Source organism: Cannabis sativa, chromosome 9, assembly GCF_029168945.1.
Source record: "Cannabis sativa cultivar Pink pepper isolate KNU-18-1 chromosome 9, ASM2916894v1, whole genome shotgun sequence".
Classification (NCBI taxonomy): domain Eukaryota; kingdom Viridiplantae; phylum Streptophyta; class Magnoliopsida; order Rosales; family Cannabaceae; genus Cannabis; species Cannabis sativa.
Window position 1 is genome coordinate 39341612 of NC_083609.1, and position 7043 is coordinate 39348654.

Here is a 7043-nt window from a genome sequence, read left to right on the forward strand (position 1 = left end):
TTGGGCAACCGGTCTACCGGTTGGGGAAATTTCAAAAACCCTAGTTTTCCTCGTTTTTATGTTTTTTAGGGTATTGCCATGCTTTTTATCGATAGGGTAACTTTTAGTTCCTAGTTTAAGTCCCCAGGAAGTGATTTAGCGTATCACTTATAGTGTTGTGATTTTTATGGTTTAGGAGCTTGTAATCCGCCGCGCAGATAGTTCCAGTCAGGTTGACCGGCACACCTGAATTTGGAATCCAGGTAAGATTAGTATAACAGTATGCATATGTAGATTACATGTTTAGCGTGCATGTAGGAAGCCTGTTAGATTACATTAGATATGTATGTTGGCTTCGAACCATCCAACCGTATCACGTCGGTACAGGCTGGAGTATGACCAGCAGCCGGAGTATGACCGGTTCGACCGATTAGGCTGATACTTAGGTTGGTGGTTCTGTACTACTTGACGTATCACGTCGGTACAGGCTGGAGTATGACCAGCAGCCGGAGTATGACCGGTTCGACCGATTAGGTTGATACTGTAACACGTCGGTACAGGCTGGAGTATGACCAGCAGCCGGAGTATGACCGGTTCGACCGATTAGGCTGTTACTTGTCAATAGTACCGTCCCTATGAACGTTCGTAACTCGCATGCCGTGTTGGACACGGCAGTTAGGGGGACTCAATATCGTGTTGGACACGGCAGTTAGGGTTATGGTCAGGGGTATGGGCGTCTGATCATGACCGGGATTTATGTATGAGTATTATTATGCTTTTCTTACTGAGTCTGTCGACTCACAGTGCTATGTATATGTGTAGGTAAAGGCAAGGCTAAAGCTGATGGACCGTGAATGAGCCTATGAAGATTGTACATGTCGGGGCGGTTAGGCCTGGAGCGTACGATCATCGGGACAGCGAGGCTATTTTTTGTAATTAGTCGCTAGGCGACAAGTATTTTGTATAAACAGTAAACTTTTGTAAATGGTTTTGTAATCGGGATCCCGAGTCTTTTGTATAAATATTTTACAAGTTTAATTAAAAAGCAAAAATTTTAATTAATCACGTTTTCCATAAACCTCGTTGATTAGCAACGAGCTGCACAGTATGTTTAAAAATCACGTAATACGCCTATGCTAGTTAGGGTGTTACATTAACTAGGAGAGGATCAGGGTGAGGATTATTCATATTGGCACTACACCAAACCTTCCAGACCTGTTCTATATAACCCAAATAACATTTCTAAAGCATTAAAATCACCCAGAATGCACAGAATTGAAAAACACCATGTGAGCTCCAAGCTTTGAGTTCAAACTCAAACTTGGCTAAAGCTCACAAACAGGCCTCAAAACTAGCTTAGAACTTCATAAACAAGCATAATAACACTGCAGAAAACTAACCCTAATTCATGCAAACACTACAGCCACAAATTTCGAAAATTCTCTTTGAAAACCAAACTTTGAGCTAAAACTTTCAATCTAGAAATCAAAGCAATTATCATGCATTACACTAGCTCTAATCTACTTAAAACAACAAGATTAAACCTCTGTAAAACACCACAAACCACAGCAGCAAGAACAACAAAAACAAGCATGCAACAACATTTCATTTTCATCAAAATTTCAAGAAAACTTAAAGGAGAGCTAGAGAGAACATACCAACAACAAGAGATCACAAATTTGACTAAAGAAAGCTTGAATCACCAAGGGAAAAGGCTGGTTTCTTGCTGCTCAAAGAGGCCGAAAGGGAGAGAGAGACTAGAGAGAAAAATGGTTTTCCTTTGAATTTTTTCTAACTTTCTAATTTTTTGAAACTTTGAAAAATGAAGGTAAGGAAATCAATATATTCATTTCAGCCAACAAAATAAATTAAAACACATAATAAACTTATTTTCTAAGTCCACTAAAGGACAAAATATCATTGGGTCAAAAAGACCATTTTGCCCCTCCACATTATAATAACATAAATAACACTAAAGGGGTATTTTTGGGAAATTCTAAATTCCCAGCCATTCCCGACATTCCCAATGTCTAATAAACCGTCCCAAACTACTAACATACTAAGTTGTGATTTTACTGAGCCAAACACCGAGTTCCAAAATACCGGGCACCGGAAATGCAAAATTATGAAAACTACTAAATGACATAAAAATGCATCTCTGAATTCAATAATAACAGTATAATAATTATTTAAATAGCTATAAATAATTTTCATAATTAAACGTGATTAACTGCTAATTTCCAAATTAAACTAAGCGGTCTTTACACATACCCTTGTCCCGCCCGTGTCCCTCACTCAGATAGGTTGCATGCAGCCTTGATGCTCGGTCAGACACCCCAATCCGCGAACGCAAGGGTATGCAATGCATACCCCTGTGCCTCAAACTTGTTTTCGTCATAACTTTTGATTCAAAAATCGTTTTTCATTGAAACAAAAGCCAATTTTTTGTAAAATTTTGTGTAGAATCTGAATTTTCAAATAAGAATCTAATTGTCAGAATAAAATTAATTTTTATTATTTTTTTTAAATTAATTAAAATTAGTTTCGATTTTTGAAAATTTGATTTCTCACAAAGGAACCTTATGGTTAATTTTGAAATTTTAGATTATTTTATTTATTTTAATTATAAGATCAGATATTATTTTTTATTAAATTTGAATGATCTTACTTTGATATTAAAATATTATCTTTTAAAATAATCTTGTTCAAATTTCAAAGTTTGCTAACCATATCATATTTTTTTTTTCAAATTTGTTATTTTTTGAAATATTTTTTATTAATTAAAATTATAAGATTAGGAATATGTTAGGTTTAACATTTTATCTTATTAGAAATTTTTTTATCAAAATTATATTTTGGTAACATGAGATTTGAAAAATTGGTTAGTTTAGTTTGAATAGATATTTTAGGGTTTCAAACCTTAAATTTTTCAAACTTATTATATATATATATATTTTTTTTTAAATATTCTAACCATATAAAATAACTTATTTTTCAATTAGTTTATTTATGTAATATATAAATTTATTAAATTATAAGACGTAGAATATAATGATGAAATATCTAAATTTAAAATTCAAAATATTTTATTATATTATCTTATTAGAAATTTTAAATAAATTTAAATTTTGAATAAACTTGATATTTGAAAAATTGGTTAGATATTTTTGATTTTTGTTAGAATTTAGAAAATTTAGGAGTTTGTTGAATTTTAATTTTTTTTCAAATATTCTCTAACAACCTAAATTTGAATTCTAGTTAAGATATTTATTTTAAAATTTAATTTTTTTTAAAAAAAATTTAAAATTGAGATATTTTAGCTTACTTTCCAGATATTCCAGATCAGTTACTTGTTATGGTTTGTATTGTTTGATTATATTATTATGTATTTAATTTTTTTTTTCAAACCTATTATTTATTTAATCTAAATTGCTATGATTAACTTGTTGACAGATCCAATAATCTGATTTTAATCATTGTCCAATTGTCAATAGATCTTATAAATAATTTGTAACAGGTAATTTTTGCTATTTCTTTCATCTGTGTAAACCTAGTAACATGATAGGGCCCATCCAAATCATTTGACCTGTGTGAGCCTATATGTTTGCTATTGGGCTTAGATGCATATAGGAAGCCCATTTAAGTTTTCCTAAGTAAATAGACTAGGTTGCTAAAATAAATTTTGACATAAGTAAATTTATTTAGGCCCAATTAGATTTGGGCTTATTAAATGAATAACAATTGTTTATTTAAAGGTTAAATTCCTCTCTTTTGGGCCTTGTGTGAGAGTTGGGGGCCAATAGAAGTGGGTACGACATACTGAACCCAGCTCCCCCTCACATAAACTACCCCAATTGTAAAGGCCCATTTGCCTTATTTAAATAATTGTATTAGGTTAATTATTTTAGTCTAACCCAATTAAAATTGAATTAGCAACATAATTAACTTTTAAAATATATGATATTTATTTTTCATTTAATATTTTAAAGTTAATTTTAGAAAAACACTTAGTTAATGATATATATTCTAGATAGTTATTTCTAGTACTAATTATATTTTCTAATATTTAATTAGGAAAATATCATAGATTGTGAAATTAATTTTTTTATTAATTAATTTTGGTACAATTTAAGTTAAGTATATTTTTCCTAGCATTAAACTAGAATTAATAATTAAGTCTTCTCTACACTTAATTATTTATTTCTTGAATTTAATACATTTAATTCAATTGAAAATCTAAATATCTAAGTTGATTTTCATCATGATACTTATATATTATTATTTTCATGTTATTTAATTAAATAGAAAATTATTTTAAGTTTGGAATCTTATTTCAGAGTAACTTAAATTTGAATATTTTTTCAAAATATATTTTATTTTATTTTATTAATCTTTTTCCCACAAATTTCGAAATTGCATTTCTTAAATGCAGAAATTTCGAATTTTATTTGAATAATAGATTAAAGTTGAAAATTATTTAATTAATTTTGGATCAACTTAAATCAATGATTTTTTCGTTTAATGATTAATTAAAATAAATGAACTAAAATATATTATAATTAGAAAATGAATTAATTAGTCAATGAAATTCTAGATAGTTATTGTATCTTTTACTTGAAGTATTTTTCTAGTGTATTTAATTAAATAGAAAATTAATATTTAAGTTTATTTTCATCATGATACTTAAATATTAGAAATTTTTCTTTAATATTTAATTAAATAGGAAAATTATTTTTTTTGTTGTAAATTAATTTTATTAATTAATTTTGGGCCAACATTAAATTAGAATAATTTTTTCCAGGATTTATTTTTATTTTATTTTAACAAGCAATTTCGAAAATTGTATTCTTAAATACTTCAATTTTTTCGAAATGCAATATATATTTATGGAAAATTGAATTTGAGTTGTAAATTAATTTAAATTGATTTTGAAACAACTTAAATTGAATAATTTTCTAAATATTTATTGGAAATTATTACTAAGGTGGCAATAATTCATTTTATTTTCATATCCATCTAAGTATAATTTATAAATATTAAATTAAAATTTATATTTAGAATTTTTCATTCTAAATTGGTAATTTTAATTAAATATATATTTAAAATAAATATTAGAAGAAAATACAATTTTTTAAAAAATAACGAGCTTTATTATTATTAGGACATTCGATCTCCATTGTTGGTCTTACAATAGTTAAATGTTTTCAATATAAACTCGAGACACTAGACTTCGTCCCCCTTATGGATGGTTATTCGTTGAACGCATTTAACACCGTAAGATCTCATTTGATAAGTGTTTTGTAAGTTTTCGTCTCTATTAGACTCTCACCTACGGTGACTACTTAGAGATAAACTTATAAAACATGAAACAATGGTGGAAGCTCATAAAATGAGAATAACCTTGACTCTCGCCTACCAGGACAATGTTGGATTCTTATTTTGATCGAATAAAAGTTTGCTAGAATGGTTTGCATTTTAGATGAACTGACAACTCTATTCAATGAATGATACTTTGACTCTCGCCTACCAGGACACTGTATCAGTTTGTTGAAAACCTTAGAAATTATTTAAGATGTCCCTGTTTTGTATTTTCACATGTCTTTGTTATTTGCTATATGTTTGATAATTTCTTAATTGTGTATGAATTTATATTGAACCATGTTATTTTCTGTTATTAAGTTGTAGTTTAATTTCGAATCTTCATTGTTAATCTAACTTGGCTTATTGTTTTAATGGGACAAATCTCTAATGGATTGTCAACATTAGAAAGACATAATAGTGTTAGATCTCGAATGATAAATATTGTAAATGCAATATCTAGTTGTTCATCAATTGATGACACCTTAGACTATTATTTACAATATGAAACAAGAAGATTGTATAAATAAGATTACTTTGACTCTCGCATCGGAGCATCTTTGGATTCTTATTTAAATACGAAATTATCCTAATTCCTCTTAGCTTATTCATTTCGAATTAGCTCAATAACATATCATTGGATGAATGGTCTATAAATCATTTCATGTCATTCTATATTTTCTCTTAAGAAATTAAATGACACATATGATTATATTCCTGAAATTCTATCCCAAAATGATATAAATCCTCAATCTTAAAAATCTCCTACTTGTATGGGCAAATAAGACTTAGAGTTAAATTAGTAGTGGTGGTCCAAGAAAGAATTACTCATTATACAGTTACACTTTCACAAGTGCTTAATAACCATTTTCTATCTATGGATTCAAACTGTATGTTAGTATGGAATATGAGTTTAGTATTCTGTGACCAGAATCCACTTACACTATTCTAAGAACTAACCTAAGTCATCAAAACATACAACCACATATATTTTTTTAAATCAAGTGCATTTGTATCTTGTTCATAGTGGTTTTGACAAGATCAATCTCTGCAATGAGTTGATATGCCTATATCCACTAAAAGTAAGTTCATCTCATTCGCAGATGGATGTACATTCAGGGGTGGATATGAGTTTATCGTTATATTCTTAAAACGATCACTCTATATTCTTCCTTATGCAAAAGAAATTTGAAATTTTTGAAAAATTTCATGAATTTCTAGCAATGGTGAAAACCATTAAGGTAAGTGGTTAAAGATCTTGCGAACTGATAGGGGTGGAGAAATAGTTAGCAGATATGCAGTTCAAAGATCATTAAATTGATTTTGAATTATATGCAAACTTACCTCCCCAGAAATTCGATTTGCATATTGATGATTAGTTACTAGTCGTTGCCTAAATCCTTCTATGGTAATACAATTTCAGAATGATGCAATGGTTGGGTACTTTGTGTAAACCATTACTAGATTCATGGATGACCTAATTGAAATCTTAAGAAAAGCTAGAACTATTAGCCATGGTTTGCATGTTTGTTAGCTATTCTAAGTGATTAGGGGTGGAACATCCCATAGTCAATAGATAAGAAAGTGTTTGTTTAAACTAATACTACTTTTCGAAGAAAATGATTAAGTCTGAAAATAAAGTAGCAAATAAATGAGATATTTTTTCTTGATTCCAAAAGTGTTCTATCATCTTATTCTTTACAAGA